Below are 21323 nucleotides of genomic sequence, written 5' to 3'. Positions count from 1 at the left end.
AAAAGAGAAACATTAGATTTTCAAGTTAGTTTGTTGTTGTTTTAATCAAAAACAAATATTAATTGTGGCCAGCACAACTTGAATAGGGGAGAGTAAAAGCAGTACAAAACAATGGTAAAAACATACTCCTTAGATTATCATGCAATATCAGTATTCAAATACAAAACTAATAAGTAATTAGATTTAAAAAAAAAAAAAAGAAAAAACAAAGGATAGCACCATTAATAAGGAAGTTTTTTCCTTCACCTTTCTTTTCTTCAGGAATATGTACCTGATTTGCTATTCTCTCTCATTTTCATTGTACCTTATCAAGAGGGATTATTGTCAAACATAAGTGACTATTCATGCCAAAAGGTGATTGCCTTCCTAAGTAGCAGTACTGTGCTCACACATGACACTGTATGTTGTTTCCAAGCTCCTGTTCTGAATTCAACCCCATTTCAGAATTCAGTCCTATTATCTTGACTGCTCAAAATGGTTCACAAGGAATACCTAGCTGACATATGAGATAACCCTCCATCTCACCAGACACCACTGGGATATGACATACTGACCCACAGTAAGCCCTGATGATTAGCCTGAAACATACACCATATAAATGGAGCTTCTAGCCAAATAATTTTAGTCTTTTCATTTTACTTGTACATTAAAACTCATTTTAAACATGCAGACATCAATTCCATTAATCTATATAGCAATAAACATACTTACACATGTTGATGTTAGATTTCTGCTATTATTGGAAAGTACATGAAACGCATTCTGTGACTAGAATGCAAACTGCAAGTATTGCCTTTTCATTTTCAAAAGAGAGAACAGATTTTAGTGAAATAAATTATAACTAAATGAAAAACAGATGGCCTACTGCTGGAATTGAACAGAATGTACCATTGCCTATATTGCAACAAAGCCCACAGTGTACCTTACAGGAAAAAGATCTGCAGCAGACAGAAGTACTACCACACTTCTAGTGTCTGAGAAAGTGGTTAGGACGAGCAACCACAGAGGTGGATAGAACACATCTGTGAGGATAATTCACCTTTCCCTCTCAGCTGCAAAAGGGTTTCCTATTTTAGCACCTACAATTCTGTGCAGTCTAAAACTACAGAACCAGTCAAGTTTAATATGCAGGAAAACCTTCTTATCTTTTATTTTTCACATGTGGCAATCAATGAGCTATATTACTGACTGGATAACAAAAAACAAACTAAACAATTTTCAGGAGAGGGAGCCAATAGGAAGACTGGGTGTAAAAGAAAGTTGTTTGCAGTATATCTAAGGATTTCCCACATGCAGATGATAATTCATGTACCATAAAAATTTTATTTATTTTTTGGTAAGATTGGAATAAAATAGCTTTCAAAATTTATACAGTTTGATAAATAACAAACCTTATGATATTTACACATGTGAACATTCACCCTTTTGATTAGACAACAGTTAAAGAATTAGTGCCCACAAAACAGTTTGTGTTCATTTCAGGTGAAATTCCTCCAACAAGAACCATCTCTGCCATCTGAACTTGTAATGTATAACTGTAACCACCATCTCAATTGTAAATGCCAGCAGAGATGATCAGGAGAAGCAAGTAGAAGGCTCAGAAATCAACTTTTCATTGGACACTTTTAAGGTCAAGATAAATTCTGGCTTAAGATCTCTTTTCTATTTTTCTCCCTAAGCAAAGTGATGTAGAAATAAAATACATTTTAAAATATATCAATATATATTTTTTTTCTTTGCAAGACGCTCTCAAGCTTTTCCATCATCTTGTCTTCAAATATCAAATGTAAATAATTCATGACTTCTATTATAGAAGAAATGGAAACAAGTAGGTTCTAGTGGGCAGGGGGAGGGGGAAGAATAAATGAAAAGTGGGAATTCCACTCATACATTTTAAAAGAGACTGTCAAGCTTGTTAGGCTTAATAGTGTTCCCACATCAGGACATCAACACTAAGATAAGGTAGCGTTGCACTTCAAAATTTCTAACATAATGCAGATACCAGAGATGTATTCCACCAAAACGCCATGAATGGATTGTGCGAAGTCACCATTAACTTCGATTTGGAGACTAAATGTATTTATCTTACTACCAAATCTCTCCTTATCAGTAAGATTGCTTCAAGGTTCTCTTTGTATGATATCAAGCCCTATATAATGGGAAACCACAGTAGACCCTTAAGAAATCCTATAGATCTTTACAGTAATTTAAACTTGTTATGTTTCAAAACAATAGCTACGCCAAAAAGCTAATTCATAAAGAAAGGCAAAGCCTGTCTTCTAGGAACAGAATGATGGTTGCATTTGCTATCTACTCCTCTAGAAAGGTGACATATCACTGCTATGGCTTTTTTTTTTGTGTGTGTTTTCTGATTATTGCGATGAATATAAAAGTCCTATGGCTTTCACGGCACACTATATATTTGCTTGGTAGTTGTATGGTATTTTGTTAGAACACTGGATGTTTGAATCCCTTTGCTTTGTTTGAAGCTCAAAGACACCCTGATTAACCTTCTGTCCCGTTCCCAACATGACTGAGTAAATAACATAACCAACGTGCTCAATGCAGTGTTTGTCATTTAAGTTGGTTGTGGTAGGACCCCAGGCACGGATTGCAAAGTGAGTTAAGTTTGCATTTCATTTGCTTACAATTCATATCTGTGACATTTGCTTACTAAATGCAAGTTTCAGGACTAGCACTGTTGTACATATCATAACTTCAGACAGGGTTGAGTTGTGCAAGGGGCCATAAGATAGGCTTCCTGATAGTATCAGGAAGTAGTTACTTCTAGACTAGAAAAATACCAAACTCTTTTGAATCTTCATTAACTGATTTACTCTCTCTTTACCCAGTGTGACTATTCCTACGTTAGGACAACACGATTTCACATTTTTCTCTGAAAAAGGCAAAAATTGGAGTCATTGGTTCATACTCTAGATACAGGACTTTGCTATGGTCATGTTCCTTGCACATACAGAAAAGAAAAAGCAATAAACTTCTTCCTAGATCAGGTCAGATGTGAGAAATATCTTAAAAACAGATGTTACAAAAAAAGGCTTACAGACTATACTGTACTGTCCTAGATCTATCTGGGGTCAAGCAAGGCAAGGGTATGATGTGTAGTAGTAAGCATCGGTGCAGGAGATGAAACTGCAGACTATGGGTATATTCAATATTTAGGCAGAAAGAATAATAAAAACAAAAACGGAGCAATGAGGATAAAATAGTGCCAAAATGAGCAGAGGGGTATTGGCAACTCTTGCATTTATCTAAAGTTTTTTTTTTTTTGTATAGTTTGTGATTTTAGTAGTTCAATAATTTACTCAGACCCAAACTTTGGGCACTATTATCTCTATTTTTTTCTTAAATACATTTTCATATCAAATAATCAAAAAAACAACTTGGCTATCAGTTTTGAAACTTTTCTCCAAGAAACTACTTGAACGTATCAGTAAGTTCTAATTATAATCCAAGGTATTTAAGTAACAAAACAAAATATATTTTGAGCTTATTTTTGTATTTTTAAAATCATAACTATGTAGTGACCTTTACTGGGAGAAGTAAATGCCATCAAAGATCTGATAACAATTTCAAGTTCTTCCTACCTGTAACTGTGTCAAAGAAAGTAATCAACTGAACAGAGAAAATGAATACAATGAATACTGTCACATACAGTTTTGGGAAGCTATCAAAGCAGTTCACATTCAAAAAGAATATTCAGCTTACTATTGAACCTGAGGTCATCTGTCCAATATTGGGTCAATAAGTGCTACCTACTTTGGGAATGCCTGTCCCTTGGGAGGAGTCAAAAAACAGCACTAGTTGCACAGATCAAAATAACTCCTCAGAAAGCAAGGGGCATGATTTAACTCTTAATCTTCAGAAAAGTCCTCCCAGCTCTGAAGTTAAGTGATGCAGGCCTACTTACCCTATTCCACTTTTAACTAGATCATCCTTATCTTTAACTAAACTAGGTTCAAACAATATGCAGTGTCCTGAACCTTGAATATTTCCTATTCAAGGTCCCCGCCATAGGCAAGGATGCCACTCACTAGATCAGGTTGCCCAGGGCCTCATCCAACCTGGTGTTGAACACCTCCGGTGATGGGGCATCCACAACCTCACTGGGCAACTATGCATTATAAAAAAATGCATTATTATTTTCAAAAGGTACCAATAAAAATATTTACCTCAACTCCTTCCACAGCTAAATACTTGTCCTGGTTTCAGGTAGGACAGAGTTAATTTTCCTCCTAGTAGCTGGCAGGGTGCTATGTTTTGGATTAGAATGAGAAGAGCGCTGATAACATGCTGATGTTTTAATTGTTGTAGAGCAGTGCGTACACCAAGCCAAGGACTTTTCAGCTTCTCGCTCTGTCCTGCTAGCGAGCAGGCTAGGGGTGCAGCAGGAGCTGGGAGGGGACAGAGCCAGGACAGCTGACCCAAACTGGCCAAAGGGGTATTCCATACCATCTGATGTCATGCTGAACAATATATAGGGGTGGCTAGCCGGGGTGGAGGAGGGGGCCGGCTGCTCGGGGATAGGCTGGGTCAACGGGTGGTGAGCAATTGCATTGTGCATCACTTATTTCGTACACATTATTACTATTAATACTATTATTATTATTATTATTGTTATTATTTTCCCTGTCTTAATAAACTGTCTTTATCTCAACTCACAGACTTCACTTTCCCGTTTCTCTCCCCCATCCCAGAGAGGGAGGGGGGAGGGTGAGCGAACGGCTGTGTGGTGTTTGGCTGCCAGCCGGGCTAAACCACAATACTATACCTGAATCTCTGGTGCCAGGTAAATGAAGTGGGTGAATTCCTATTCCCATGAAACCTTTTCAGAAATATCTTTGGCATCAGTCCATTGCAGGAATTCATTTTCATTTCTTGATTTCACTTGCAGACCTGTGAGATAGCTGTGGAGCTTCAGTTCAAATCAAAGTCCTGCCTACTTCTATTACCAGTGGAAAGAACTATAGAGTGGAAAGATTTTGGGGAAAGAACTGCAGTTCTCAAAGTTAAAGCCTATCAGCTCCAGAAGTTTCCATATCGAGCTACTTCAAGTTAGATTTTGTGGCTACAATTGGTAATGATATATTTTCCATTTGTACTTTAGCTTAAAGATTCTGAAGTTACTTTCCATAATATTGCACGATCCACCATTATAACACTCTTTCATCTTGATAAATGATTCCTCTTTCCTATTGTGGGAATTCTGCATATTCCTTGAATTCTTTGAATTGACTCTATTCATCTTTAGATAAGATCTTAGTTTACCATGTGCAAAGGCAAAATAAGCATAAAACACAATTTGGTGCTCTGGATTGATTCAAGAATAAAGTAACATCCTATTTTGCTAAACTTAAATATGTATTTGTGCAAAATTGAACATTCCAGGCTCTTCTCTTCAACATCTAACTGGACACAGCCCTGGGCTCCCTGCTTGAGCAGAGGCTGGATCAGATGGCCTCCAGAGGTCCCTTCCAACCTCACCTGGTCAAAAACAGAACAGAACAAAAAACCTCTGCCATTCAAAAAAAAAAAAAAAGGCAAACAACTAAGGAGAATACTATCTTCAGAAATTTCAATGTGAGTTCTCCTTCTACTCAGAGTCAATGCATGCCTTCATGTCAACAACAACAACAAAAATAGACAAAATCCAGCATTTCATTGTCTCTGCATGAAAAATATTTTCTTTCCAATGTGCTTTAGGATTCTGATCCTAAAGCAGAACCTCAGTAAGGTTCTGAGCCTCAGCAAGGAAACAATGGATTTAGACAGAGTTGGTGTTAATCCCCACCACCCACCAATTTAATACAATTCTGGAAAAGCAATTCCCAAAAGCTCCAGCAGTATAAATTTTCACAGTTCCTCAGGAGTCAGATTAAGTAAATGAGTAACATTTTTTTTTGAGTTAAAAATCTTATTCCTAATACAATGGAGTTCTTTCCTTCAAGTTTTGGAATACATTTCTTCACCCACCAGAAACCTAAATCTACAGGCAGTGCTGTAGATAACAAAATGTACAGTAGACTGAAAAAAAGTTTTGTCTAACGTTTACACTAAAAAGAACATGCTTATTTCATAACAGTGTGGAAAGAGCATCTTTAAATAGTAAATTACGTCCCTGCCTAAGCCCATCAAACTGCCAATTCAGATATTTTAAATTAAGTTGCAGTTCTTTGACAAAGCCCCCACCTTTAGCATTACACAAGACAATGAACAATACTAGAAAGACACTACACACTGTATATTATTTTCAACTCTATAAGTTCTGATTTCTCTTACCCTTATTTAATTTTTTTGAAGGAACTAGGCTTTCAGTTGGTATAAATATGCACATCAGATGAACTACATTTAATTGATAAAACTATAATCCTTGTACTAGCTGAGTAGCCAGTTCTCAAATATTTATGTTTCCGGGACAGTAAACTTTGAATAGATTTGAAAGATAAAAGAAGATCCAGAATACCACATCTTCTTCCATATTGTTATACTGTAACATTTGTATTTAGCAGTGAGAAAAGACTAGTTGGCTTGTATTTTCAAAGTAGATATATACATTTAAACTATAAATATCTTTTGATTCTTTGGCAAGAACAGACTGCTGGCGTTTTGAAAAAGGCAGCTGCCACATTGTTCCCTGGGTGCAACACAATGGCAGGTCAAACTTTTGTTCCTCTTGTCCTACAAACAATTTTCAAGCCCACGCTCAATAAATAAATTTGGTCTCAGCACTCCCAATCAGGGCTGCACAATCCCCTCAGTAGCAGACCTATGATAAATGGACTTATTTTCCCAAATCAAACACTTGAATTTAAATTCAGATGAGTTAATGCAAAGGTCAACATTGTAATCAGTTCTTTTGATCTTTATAGAATTTCTGGAGTAATACATAATAAATCTGAAACAAGGCAATTTGCAGCTCTGTATGTGTGGCTGGTAATAAAAATCTTAACGATTAGAGCCTTTATGTACTTAGGGAACGTTTTATAGTAATAGCTATAGTGAGAGCCTCAATGCATGGGGAATGATGGCAATAGATAACACTGAAAGACATGATTGCTTGATTGTTTATATAGTTTATACAGTATGTATAGATTATACATTATAAATTAAAGCACAATGTTTCTGAAGAGCCTCTCAATGTTTTTATAATATTCTATTTTGGATTAGTACCCTCCACAAAATATGATCTTGATAAAAACTTATGAATTTAACAAATATTTCACATACTGAGAATTTTATTATTTCACATAGTGGTATATTGCTTCAGCAAATTTTAAAGAAAATAAGAAATGAAGACATTTGTAAACAAAGCATGTACATGTCTTAGTACTTCTCTAAAAAAGGAAGATTCCTTTTTTGAAAGCATGTATTTAGAAATACATTATGCCACATCTCTTACGAACACAAAACTGATCATTAGACAAAAGGTATTCCAAATGAAGATTTGAATGTGCAATACTAGAAGTATATTAAAACATCAGAAATCATATGAGGAAATCATTAAGATAAAGAGGGTAAAAGTCGGAAAATATTTTTAAAATACTCCCTTAATTTTACAGTTATCTTGCTAATCATCAGATAACTAGCCAATTGGTTACTGATCTGTAAAAAACATCTTTTCTGAATATTGAAAAAAGAAATGAGGCAGATAAGAACCGGTATCAGAGCACACCTTCCACAAACACATGATTATGTAGTGGAGAGAATAAAGGTTATAGTTTAGGAAAAGCAGAAAGAATACTTTTCCAGGAAAACTAAAACTAAGCAACTGTCAGCACAGGAAGGACGAAGAGTTCATCTATGGAAATCACAATTGAAGACCCTGCTATCAGGGCTGATCAGTTAGCCTGCATCTATTCAGAGAGATTGAAAGAAAATTTACAATTTGTTTAGTTTCCGTACTCAAAAGTCTCTTCAGGGAAGACGCATCTTTTTGGTAAAAGTAAAACTCTTTATCTCACTCCGAATTCACTGTGTGAGTTAATTATAGGAAAACAGACATAAAAGTATTACTAATACTAAATGCTGTTTGTGAAAAATAAGTAAGGCTTATTAGTTTTGGTGCAAGACACCATCTCTTCCATAATAAACAGAGTACTTGACAGTGATCCTCTTGGCATGCTTGAAAGAATGTCTTAAGTCTCATCAGCCAAGATAACACTACTGCTTTAATACGAATGCACTTGCTGCATCATGTAAGGGTTATGAAATACATCTAAGCCTTAAGAATTCTCTAAAGAATCTGACTTGATACTGCATGACAGGTCCATTAAAAGCTATCATTAGTCAAAAATCAATACACCACCTAGTGTATATATAAAATGGATTAAAATCACAGCTGATCATCTTCTGAAATAATTACGTACGGGGAATCTTCTTCCAACAGACATTCCTTGTGGCACTCCACAGGAGTTTTATAAAGATTCTCAAAAGGAAAAAGAACGCAAAACTGGAAAAAAGGAACGCATAGCAAATACTATGCAGGTAATGTAAAGGCTGGTATTGGGGCAAGTATAGATAAATCGGTTTTCACAGCTCTCAAACTGTCCTATGAGCTGAAAAAGACTCCTGTTTTTTGGTGATTATGAATTATTTTGTTAAATTCACATCTTCCTTTCTCAGAAAATACTGGCTTACCAAAACTTTGTTGAAGGGGATGGACCCAAGGTCCCATCCCACCCAAGATCCATCCCCTTCACTCTTCACTCTCTTCCATCCCCTTTCACTCTCATTTCTTGTACAAAAAGCTGACAAAGACGAATGACACAAAACAATCCTTAATCTCATGAACAGGACACCTTCTGGGAACACCAACTGAACAGTTGTGATGGGACACTGATTCCTCACACCTTAACTCACTAACACACCACAGTGTTGGCTTAGTATGAAAAAGTAAAGTATGACATACAAGGCTTCAAATACAGGAATTTACTACAGAGAAAAGCACGTACAATGTCACCTATGATTGCCGGAGTAACAAGCTCAGGATTGCAAAAAGGTAGATTTTGATTTAAAAAAAGCAAAAAGAAAAAACTTTCCTATGATAAAGATGACTGAGCAAAATGTATATGGAGGTGACAAGGATGGAGATTCTTTGGCTATATAACACTGAGGGACTTAGTATTTTGAACCAGAAAAAACGTCAATGATAATGTAAGTGAGTAAAGATCCCATCATCATATTAGAAGAACTGCTTTTGCTTTCACTGTTGTGGTGACAGTTTGACTGTATTCACAACAAGGGTACTTGAACAAACAAAAGGAAGCAATGTGAAACTGTAATCTCAGTATGCTGTACACAGAGCTACACAGAAAAACAACCCACACAAAAGCAAGGTAAGAAAAGTCACTACCCAGAAACAAGATATGAATCTTAAAGCACATTTTAAACTCAGATAAGTTGTTGCACTTATTTGTTATTGGCTACAAAAACAGATTTGGAAGGATCCTGAGAGAAAGAAAAGCACCCGAAGTATGAAAGAAATGGGAAAAGGAAGGCAGGGGATTGCAAAGACATCCAGCCAAGAAAACAATCTTTGTAACCACATTCTAAATGGATATAAACAGGCAAAGTGATTTTGTCACGACTAGACAAGAAACCGTAATCGAAAATAGAGAAAGATGGGAGCCTGAGCAAAAGATTAAAACTGTGTAGAAAGACTGAAAAAGACAGGCTGTTTCTTAGCAAGACAGCCCAAATAACACAATTTAGAAAGAAGGCTAAGTCAAAGCTGACACACGCTATTGACTGATATGACAAGGTTGGGAACATTCCCAACGGTTACTAAAAAAGGGAGTGCCGTATGTATTTAACCAACCAACCCACCCTCCACCCCCAACAACATCCCAGATGGTACACAAGAATATTAGAGGTGATGGTGAAGGTCTGCAGGAGGTGAGAATAAAGACTAGTTATGGGTAACTTTTTGCTGTAAAAAATTGTCTTATTTGTGCTTTCCTACAACAGTTAAGCAATACTGTGTACAGGAGGTGATCTTCCCCGCGTACTCTGCTCTGGTGAGGCCGCACCTCGAGTGCTGTGTTCAGCTTTGGGCCCCTCACTACAAGAAGGACATCGAGGCCCTGGAGCGTGTCCAGAGAAGGGCTACGAAGCTGGTGAGGGGCCTGGAGCACAAGTCCTGTGAGGAGCAGCTGAGGGAAGTGGGGTTGTTTAGTGTGGAGAAGAGGAGGCTCAGAGGAGACCTTATTGCTCTCTACAGCTACCTGAAGGGAAGGTGTGGGGAGCTGGGGGTAGGCCTCTTCTCACAGATAACCAGCGATAGGACTAGAGGGAATGGCCTCAAGTTGCTCCAGGGGAGGTCCAGGTTGGAAATGAGGAGACATTTCTTCTCAGAAAGAGCAGCCAGGCATTGGAACGGGTTGCCCAGGGAGGTGGTGGAGTCACCGTCCCTGGAGGTATTTAAGGAAGGGTTGGACGTGGTGTTTAGGGACATGGTTTAGTGGGTGATAGTGGTGGTAGGGGGAGGGTTGGACCAGATGATCTTAGAGGTCTTTTACAACCTTAGTGCCTCTATGATTCTATATTGAATTCTTTCTATTATTCCATCTGCTGGCATATTGTTATCCCACTTTCAGCTATATCATCATGAATATTACCTACCTGTTCTCTCAGCAGAGAAATTTTATTTCCATTTGACTTGAAACAGTAATAGTATACCATCATTTTTATATTAAATATTTATTTTAAACAAAAATGAGCGTAGAATGCTAGATATAAACTTGCATTTAGCTGGCATATTAAAGCCCCCTTCCCCCTACCCTCTCTCAATACACAACTGTAATTTAGTAATTGAACATTTTGGTAGTATAATTGGTGCAAACACATATAACTTGCTAAGAAATACAATAATTAAGATGTGCAATTACACAATTATCATATGTAACTGCTAAAAATTTAGGTTGACGCGATGGAAGACCATTTTAAGAAATTCCAGTCTTTCACAATTTATCATCCAAATAACTAGTACATATTGCAGATTTAAATGATAGAATGTTTTTCCTCTACAACTGCTTTCACATGCAAACAGCACAGATAACAGAGCAGCCAGATAATTTAAAATATCAGTAACAATATATGTCTAGTTGAAGGAGTCTGAGGATTTTCATGAAAAAAGTCTAGATTTTCAAGGCAGTTCCTAGTGTAGAGATGCTCATAATGTAAAAGGTGCTTTTGCTCATCATATTAGAGAAAAAATTAAATTGCAATACTTATGTACAAAATCCCCCTAGTGAGGTACAACCGTAACCATTTCCATTTTTAGATTTGTATTATTATTATTATTATTTTTAATAAACACTAGTGGAATACAACACCACCAACAAAGCAGGAGTAAATCTGTTTTAACATGCTTGGATTGGCGTAACATTTTGAAACCCTAAGCAATTTTTTATGGTATAAAGATCAACCAAGGAACAGTTATAAAAAATGGAAATGATTGTTGCAAGTAAAAGTTTGAGAGTGCTTAAGGTATGAATTACAGTGAATTACAATTGTACTGCTGAGAAGAGACTAAAAGACTTCTGCCAGAAAGTACTTCTATCATCATTTTAGTTAAAGAGGTTTTTATGACCAAAATTATGATATTTAAAAACAAACAAACAAAAAACTAGGAGGATTGTTGTGTAATCATCCCCCCCAAACAAACAAAAACAAACAGGGAGCTAGGGTGTTGTAGAAGAGCAACCTTACTGCACAACAGGTGCTAGGTGACAAACACAATAGTAACAACTGATTATGAGACAGTGGGCTGACTGTGAAAATATCAACACTTTACACACAGGTTTTTACGAATACATCACTGCCAATCCCACCATATTATAGAGAACATTTCATCACAAACTACGTGTATTCACTGGTCCTCTGATTCAATTAATAAATAATACTATAGTTTAGATTACCGATTCCAAATTAATCAGAGAACTCACTGGAGTTCTAGATGCTGATCTTGAATATCAGCACACTGTGGAGATGCAAAATATTCTGATTCTCTTAAGATGCTATTTAAAATAGGACCAGTTCAAAAATCTACAACTGACTAGTTGATCAGAAGTTTGAGCAGTCTTGAGAATGAATCTTACTGTCAGGAATCTAAACTGACTGGCAGAGATACTCAACAGGAGCAAAAAGGAATATATATATATTATTATTTTTTAACGTTATTTTTATTTTTATGTATTTTAAAGAAAATGTAGCCATAAACCAAAGCGAAGAAGGTGCAGTGTTATCAGAGCATTAGCCTACCTGCAATGTATCAACTAATATTCATTAAAAAAACACTTTGTTACTGAAGGATAATTAAAATACGTACAAACAATCCCATGTGTAGATCCATGCATTATAACAGACCGTCACTGGAGAAAACCCAGAAATAATTCCAGAAGGCAAATCTAGGAATCTACATTCTCCTTCCTTGCTTTGCTTCCTGTCCTACTTTCCATTCTGCTCAGTGACACAGCATCAGCAAGGAAAGAGAAAGGTGTCCACACAAAACGCTGTAAATTGGCAGTTACAGAGACTGTTGGCTGAGATGCAAGATGTAGGCTAGAGAGAATTTCTAGCAGGGATAAGCAGTGAACTTAGAGCTTGCACTTTTCCTGTTCAGTACAACAAACAGTAAGAAATTACGCGAAGACCAGATGATGCTTCTGCCACTGCCACTACAGCCATTGCTTCCAAGAACACCTATGTTTTTAGGTACCCTTCACATGAGAAGGTTCAGAAATCTGAATATTTTTTTTTTTTTGTCAAGAAAGGAACTTATCTAGAACCCTGCCTCAAATGACCAAGCTCTGCTAGGAAGATTGGGTTTCAGACATAATTTTATATTTGCTAATTCTGTGTGTCTCTTCATTCTGTGTGACTTTTTGGCCTGACATGCTGAAATGCCTAATGACCTACACATAAGCTGAAGGAACAGAACAAAAAAATTCAAATTTTTATTTTACTCTAGCAATGAGAAGCCAACAAGGTATTTATTGAATTATAGTTTGTAGGTGTTTACATATTTTAAGCCTTGCAATCTTCTTAGTAGCAAACAAGTCGGCCATTAGTCAATAGAAAAAATACAGCTGCCTTTTGGAAAAATGCTGCTAAAAATTACTTTATCTTCTAAACAGTGCAATTAAGATCTGGTAGGTATAGAAAATGAAGACATCGAGGAGAAAAGAGAAATGAAGAGAATTATCTTCCTTCAACCACAAACGTGCATCAATTCATTTAGACAGACTTTAAGAATTTGCAAGTATATGGAAAAATGTTTTTATAACAATTTTTCTATAAAAGGTGTAGACACCATTAAGTGCTAATACTTACTTGCTACTTACATTGCCAGTTACTGTCAAAATATATCTAAATATTTTTATTATTACCCAGATACCATTTACTGCATCCATTGTTACAGAGAAGAAAAAACAGAAGCACTTTTAAAAAAAACTCCAAATTCTTTCCACTCTGTTCCCCGCCCCCAGTCCCACCCTGTGTCCCTGCTTCTTCAGTTCATGCATTCATGCTCTTGTATCCAAAAAACCAACTCAATCCTAACAGTACTAGGGATAGAAATAAGCACAGAAAGAAATAGAAATAAAACATACGTGTTACAAACACACTACTGATTGTTTCAGTCACAAATTATTAGTATGTGTGAGATTATCTTTTTGCTTCTATGCTTCTACTGTCTTCAGTATTTAAAATTGTAAAGTTCCCTGGGTCTAGGATGACTCTTTTACTTTTGCATTGCCCATCCTAATTAGAGGTCGAAGCTTTGTGGTTATGGGGTCTCATGATGAATTTATTTAGCTTATTTCCTTAAAAATTCCAAATTTAATTTGCACATAAAATGCACAAACAAAATCATCTTATTGTTAAAAGGAAAAAAAAAAGGAACGACCCTTCATTAGTGTGTCTAGCATGGATTTATTCCGATTACACAAAACTAAATTGTACTCTAAAATATCTGCTCTGGGAGCTTGTGTATGTGGGTAGCATCCATGTTCAACAGAGGATTTCAGCTGGACAATGATGAAAAGTCCATATGTTACAGTGCCACCATAAATTATGTTAGAACGTATGGTCAGGCCACAGAGGGGCTCCAAAAATAGGTTAGAAAGAGCTCTCTGAAAACAAATTGCCTAAACTCCAGTATGAGAAAACAGTGTTCTTGACGTATATTTTCATGTGGCTACTGCTGTTTTGAGCTAAGTCTATAGAGATGGAAACCAATATGTCAGTACTTTAAATTCGGAAGTTGCTATTCCATCAAGACTGTAAAACGCAGAGAAATCTGCATGTGTCTGATGCCTCCAGGCTCAAAGATTTATTATGAAATAAAGAAAACATGAGTGATCATATGTCAGTTTGCCTGGACGTCGGCTATTGAACCTGCTATTATGGAAGGACAGAAATCTCAAAAGACTTTTCTTTTAATCATCACAGACATTAAAATGTTTGTTTGACAACTACTATCACACAGCTAAGGCATATATAAAACGTTAACACTTCTGAAACACATACAAAAGAATATACAAACCAGAATAACATTCTCCCATTGCACTTAATACTCTTAAAATTAAAAGAACACCTGACTCTACATATCTATAATGCATCACTTCACAAGTTTGAATCTTTTAAAGCTAGGATTAAGCTGTGTAAGAACCTACCATGAATGTAAAATAAGACAGCTTTACAGAAGAAACTGCTGTTAAGCTGCTTGCAATCCAGATACTATAAAATTCTAACCTCTAATAAAATAACCTTCATTTTAAAATGATGACATCTGAGGGGAATTTTTTTCATGCCACTAAGTATCTTAAAGCACAAGAACAAAACAAATCTACAAAGTGCAATTATATTGACTTCATAAATTAATATTCAATAAACTCAATTGTTTTCTGTTGAAGAACTGCTACACCTAAGGGGGGAAAAATAAATCAATCTGGGATTCACTGATTAACATGTTATGTTGATTAATCCTATGATCTCAACGAAAAGTATAAAGATCAAACGAATATTAGATAAGCTGTCATGTTAAACTAAGCACTATTCAGTTTTCACATTTTTATTTCCAGTGTACAACAGTTTTTTGAATAATCCTTCATGCTTGTCTAACAGATACATTTGAAAGCTACACATGATGTAAACTCAAAAGAGTTGTATTTAGCAGAGAGAAATATTAAATTAAGATGCATCAAGACAATTAGGATTTTTAATAATTACAAGAAACTTGCTGGGGGCTAAGCAACCCTACTATTTCTTTAACAGCAATTATGTTTCTGCATTTTTGCCAATTTGCATTGTGTTTTGATATTTTCAGGTAATCTTAAGCACACTACAGAGAAAACAGAAGCAAAAATTCTACTTTGCATGTTTTTCTGAATCTTTTTCCATTTCTACCTTAATGTTTTCAGTAACTTGGCATTGACTGGTCTAACTTGACTTCCTGGCTCAAAAAAAGAAAAAGTTCTATTAATGTAAAGATCACGATCACTTCTTAGGATCACCTTTGGCTAAGGTAAAACAGAAGCTTGAAGTAAATGAAAAATTTAGTTATTTTAATTGCCATTGCTGTACCAAACAGCACAAAGCCATATTGTTCCACAGCATGAAGTGATCAGATATCTGCCCGAGATGATGGACAGCTCTAGCCCAGTGAACAGGCAAAAAAATCCCATTTACTCTGTGCCAGATGGGACCTACTGGACGCTTCAGCGCAAACAACTCATCCTTCTTCAGACCTTCTTGTCCGACTCTTGAGCTAGCTCCAGCTGATAATGATGGATATCAAGGCTACAGTAAAGTGGGTGACAACAGCAGCCTTGTTATAACTGCCAGTCTTTCAGTCTTGTCATTATTACACATTGAAGATTTATTTGAGTTTATTGTTGTGCACTGGGTCTAGCCATTTACAATTCATCACCTACTACAGAAGGTTCAAGATAGTGGCCATAGCTATAATTGCCACCTCCACCTGCTTCTGGAAATTATGAGGTCACTTGCTAGGGCAGCCTAACATCCACAGAGCTCTGCAAGTCCTGACAAGCATCTGCAGCAAATACCACTGCTGTTACTACTGTACATTTGGAACCATTATCCTGCACATTTTCACCTATAGTTATGGTGCACACATGCTTCAGAGTGTCCCTGAAGTTCTTTTGCAACGTAGTAAAACTTTACACCTGCTTCATGATCCAGCCAGTCTGTGTCCTACTTCTCATGTATTTGTAAACTAATAGCTACTTTATGTAACTAAGATGAATTAATGTTATCCTAAGTACGATGGGAGTGTACCTTTAAGATAGGTTTTCTTAAGACTTCAAAATAACATGATGCAGAATGTGAGAAGGTAAAATAAATCAAAAATACACAGCTTAAGGAAAAATTCTTTGAAAGAATCATGTACTTTTATCATGGGTTCTTACTGCACAAACATTTTAGAAGTTGAAATGGATTACTCATTGCTTAAGTTTTCACCAGTACATATTCAAGTAGATGAACGTTAAATTCCTTCCAAAAAATGCAAATGTTATCCTGCCAGAACATTGTTCCTCATCACCTCTTCCATTCCTACTACCCACTGAAATATTTTCTGGTTTTAATGTAATACTCAATAGCCACTTTTTTTTTTTTTTTTCCAATTAGAACAATTACTATTATCTAAAGTGAAAATTTTGTGAAGCATGGATTTGTCTACTACTAGCTGTCATGGATAGTTTATTAAGAAAACCTACTAATTTCTGTAATGTCCACAATATTCTAAAAATCTTAAACTCAATATATGGAAACCAAGAGTGATGCTTCTGTTGTTCATTACAGGCAGTCATTTAAGGAGGGAGGGAACAAGCCAAGGTTTTAGCCAAGGGACTTCATGAAGGAAAAGAATTAAAATTCTCTTCAGGCTTAAGCTGGACTGAAGGTCACCAATAAAGAGGGTTAACTAGGACCTCACAGTATGTAATAAGTAAACACAGCAGAAATGCTTTTACCTAAAAGTCACTCAAAAGATCCAGCTTTAGAAAACAAAATGCAAGTCTGATCTGGTTAATGGATATGTATGCTGCTTAAGCCCAAGAAAAAAGTTAAGTTTTCTGGTATTGTTAGATCGGTAGTATCCTCCCAGTTCTGTATCAGCTATATTACATTAGGGAGAACTGTTATATTTCTGAAGAATTTAATAAGTATAAACTTACTACATGCTCTCAGACTTACAGAACTATCATATGAACATCAATGTTATTAAAAAAAATAGTTCAGGGTTCAAGTCAGTCATTAAAAAGGTATTTTCCAACAATCTCATACAGAACTGCAAACATACACCGATTAAATTATTCAGAACTCAACATGACCCAGCATTATTAAAACATCACTGATGGATTTACACATTTCACTTTCAAGTAACTCCTTTCATCCTGGAGAAGCTTTGTAGTTTTTTTTTTTTTTGTGTGTGTGTTTTTTTTTTCCTTCCCCTGACATCAGACAAGAAAGAGAAGTACAGAATTGTCTTCGAGTTCTTTGTTTGTTTCTCTTCAAAAGTAAAATTATTTAATTTCTAAATAGAGAACCATCTAATAAAGTAAAAATGCTTTAAGATCCCAGTCATAAGATTTCCAGTAAAGGTGAGTATTTTTCCTACACTATAAGATACAAATAGTCTGTAAAAAAAAAAGTGTTGTTATAAGAAGATGCTGAAGCACCTTTCAGGTATTTCATCTCAAAACAAAGCTTTAGTCTGTTATACCCTAGCATAAAGAAAATTGAAGACTTTATTTAGACAGTCTAGCATCATTATTTCATTTGTTTGAAAGTGTGAATCAGGGTTGAATTTTATCAGGTCCAATTATGAAATAAATCTGCATTATTAATTTTAAAAACACATACTGAAGTTTACTAAAAGATCTGAGAATGAAAGTGTATATTTGCTTTGAAACCTGAACAAGTATGGGGAGTTAGCAAATATGAAAGTTTCATGTTGTTTAACTCCAATCAGTTAAATGTTATGATTTTTTACTTTTGAAATGTATTTAATGCGAAACAAACTGGCTTAGTCTATTTTGGAATTTCACAATTCAAAATATTTTCCTATTTTAAATGTAATAAAATACTATTTAGACTACAACTAAATGCCTGGTTTGATTAGTAAGCTGAGAGGCTGGTAACAGTCTGGGTCCTCTGAAATACAAGATGGTCATTACAAGGGTATCAAACTTTCCAGGTTCCACTTAAACATAAGTTGTATCTGCAAGGAGACAGTGTAGTCAAGAAACTAAGATTTCAGAATCTATTTTTTGGCAAATATATTGCATGTATTTTATAAGTAGTGTTCCCAAATAATGGGAGAGTTTTTTTATTTTTTATTTTTTTTTTAGAAGAGCTATGAAAATTGTCACCCCCGGGCCTTGGGATTAGTGCCAGATTTTGAAATTTCTCTTTCTCCCAGCATATTCTTAAGGTTTGCCTTGTCTCATGGGTTACTTCTGTAGCTCACTGCTTTTGGGCAGGAACACACAAATCCAGATTGTTGCTTTACTATATTAGAATGAAAAAATAACTAATTTTATTTCAGTTTTTGCGACTGCAGCAGGATTAAAAAAATAGAGATCTTGAAAGGAGACTGCAGTGTATCTAAGGGAAAAGCAGAGACCAAGGAGGCCAAAAAGAAGTGTCAGGCCAAATGGCATTAGCCATGCCTAGGCCTTCAGTTCTGTACTAACAAACAAAGATGGCATTCAAGAAGCCAATCTATAAAGAGAGGGAACATTGCTTTTATTTAACACAGCATCCCTGTATACATCACCTTCACTGTCTTTGGGCATGTTAGATCCTATGAAAAAATTATACTTACACATTCTCTTAATAGTGTCTCCACAGTAGATACACCTCCCACTGGTTGTACATTACAGTTCAAGAGAAGTGACTTGGTTTATTTTTGAACTTTTTACATTGGAAAAAAGTTTCTTGCTCCCTTATCAGTCATTTTTTCTGGCTGAAGGGAACACAGCAAAGGATAATACCAATGTTAACCATCTCCAGGAATGAAGCCTTAATTAAAACAAATCCATAACTTTTAAACAAGTTATTAAAAATCCCACAGTTAAACCGAAGTTACTTAAAAGCATGCATGCACGATCAAAAAGTAGAAGATTTAAACCTAGGTGTTTGTTAAATCAAATATTTATTAACAAAGTATTCAGTGGCATTTCCAATAAACTTCAATCCCAACAGAAAACTTTAAGAAAACTTAATATACTTTGGATTATAAAGGGCCCTTTCATTCATAACGATCAAGAGGCATGAAGCAAACTGACTAGTACATGTCTTTATGTGCTTTCAATAAAGAGATTGCAAGAAAATGGATGTCAAGAATCTTAGAGGAAGTATTAATTAATGCTGAAAAATATAAATAAAATAGTGACAGAAATGCTATGTTACAAATTACTAAAATAGCTTTAAAGTTTTTTTAATGTTTTAATTTGACACGTGATAAGAATCATCACTTAAAAAAGATAACATTATTTGCAAATTGAGCAAGAGGACCTGATGATAGCCATATATAATCAGTTGTCACCTTGCAGCTCAATTAGCCCTCATGTAAAAATGAGGCATGTAAGGAGAAATGAGGTTTTGACATTATCTCTGCCAGCAAGATAATTACACAGCCTTCATTTAACAGTAGGGCAACACTACTGTAGCAACAAATTAACTCAGCTCCATTTGCAATTCATGGTGTGTTTTCTCATTTAATACCATTTGTCTTACCCCAAGTGAATGTTTCCATTAGTTTTCCTCATCACAGCAAAATACTCTTTGACTTCATACATTACATCACCAACTACTTTAGTTCCAGAAAACTTTCAGAAAGCTGTATAAATTTGATTAAATGATTCCCCTTCCCACCCTCCTGGTTTTTAACTAAACCATTCTATTTTTGGTTTACAGCCAAATAATAATACAGCAGGTGCTTTTGGATTTAATGAGTAAGGAACTGATTCCATTCCACATTCATTTCATTACTTGACATCAAAAGCCCCCCCACCTCCTGTGTTTTATGAAAAAATGTAACTGATAGGAGCGTATTCATGCAAGTCTGAACAAAACTTCACCAGTGTTGGTAACTAAAGTGATATACGTTGTATAATGGAAATGTTATTGAACAGAACAAGTTTGTACATAGTGTTGAGACCCGAAGGCTTTAAGAAAAGGCAGATATGACATCGTGTATTTATCTTCAGAAAAGATGCACAAAATTTTACTTTCTTGAAAACATAGCTATAGGTAATGTCTGAATGGAGCTGTGAAGAGCTCCTTAGTGCTCTAAACATTCGTGTACAAAACTTAAGAATATCCTTCTTGACAGCAATAAGCTAGCTCTACATGTGGGGTTTTACAAGTTTTAAGAATAACCTTCTAGTTGCTTCACTGCAATCAACTAAGCAGAAACAACTATAAAAGCTTGAAAATTACCTTGTTTTGTGGCCTAGAAAAATGTTTGCATACATTATAATTGATAGTCATCTTTATAATGTACACAATTGCTGATCCCCTTTCTGAAGGGAATATCAAGTTTCAACCCCTTTCTAAATCTTTTTTTAAAAAAAATCCCTGTCTTCTCAAGGAAGATTGACTCTCCATAGGAATTTCAACGGCACCGGAACTAGAAAATACGTAAGAACTCCGTCAAATGTCATTCCGCAGGAATTGAAGAAATTAATTACCAATTCCCAAAGTTGATTTCTCAGCATCCTCATAACTACTACTTCTTTGTAATAACACCTTTTTTATTACTTATGCAAAGCTTCAAGATGATTTATAAATTAATGATCTTCTCAAGAATTCTTACTACAAAAGCCTACAATTTTTCCTACAAATTCCTACTATAAAAGTACTACAACTACTATTGTGCTGACAAATACATAAAGGAGGTAGTAGGGAATCGTCCATCACAGTGACAAGCCATCATAAAAATAACCCACCCAGAACGTGTAGGCCTAAACTTAAAATGGTCACTGTTGCTAGTACAAATTGTGGCAGCTTAGAATGGCCAGTTTTCTCAAATGCAAGGTCCCTCTTTGTCTACTTATGAAATATAGGGCTATTACTCTCTACATCAATACACAAATTTTGAAAAGAAGATATTCTTTGGTTTTTAATCACATACTGTGAAAGATTAGCTGTTTTTTGCACCAGTTGTAGGTCTCTTATCATTCTCATCATATTGAAAGCTTATCCAACAGATGTCCTCCTCTTACCCTCCAGTGGTTCTTTGTGTGCTCAAGATTAACACACTATCACACTTG

At 35.6% G+C, this 21323-nt stretch overlaps 1 protein-coding gene across 2 annotated transcripts in view; it reads right to left on the bottom strand.

Annotated features, from left to right (window-relative positions):
- Positions 1-21323, bottom strand: part of GPATCH2 (G-patch domain containing 2) — a 123300-nt gene that overhangs the window by 50862 nt on the left and 51115 nt on the right. The window lies entirely within an intron of this gene.

Source organism: Cygnus atratus, chromosome 3 (genome assembly GCF_013377495.2).
Source record: "Cygnus atratus isolate AKBS03 ecotype Queensland, Australia chromosome 3, CAtr_DNAZoo_HiC_assembly, whole genome shotgun sequence".
In the NCBI taxonomy this organism is placed as follows: domain Eukaryota; kingdom Metazoa; phylum Chordata; class Aves; order Anseriformes; family Anatidae; genus Cygnus; species Cygnus atratus.
This window is presented reverse-complemented; position numbering and strand designations above follow the sequence as displayed.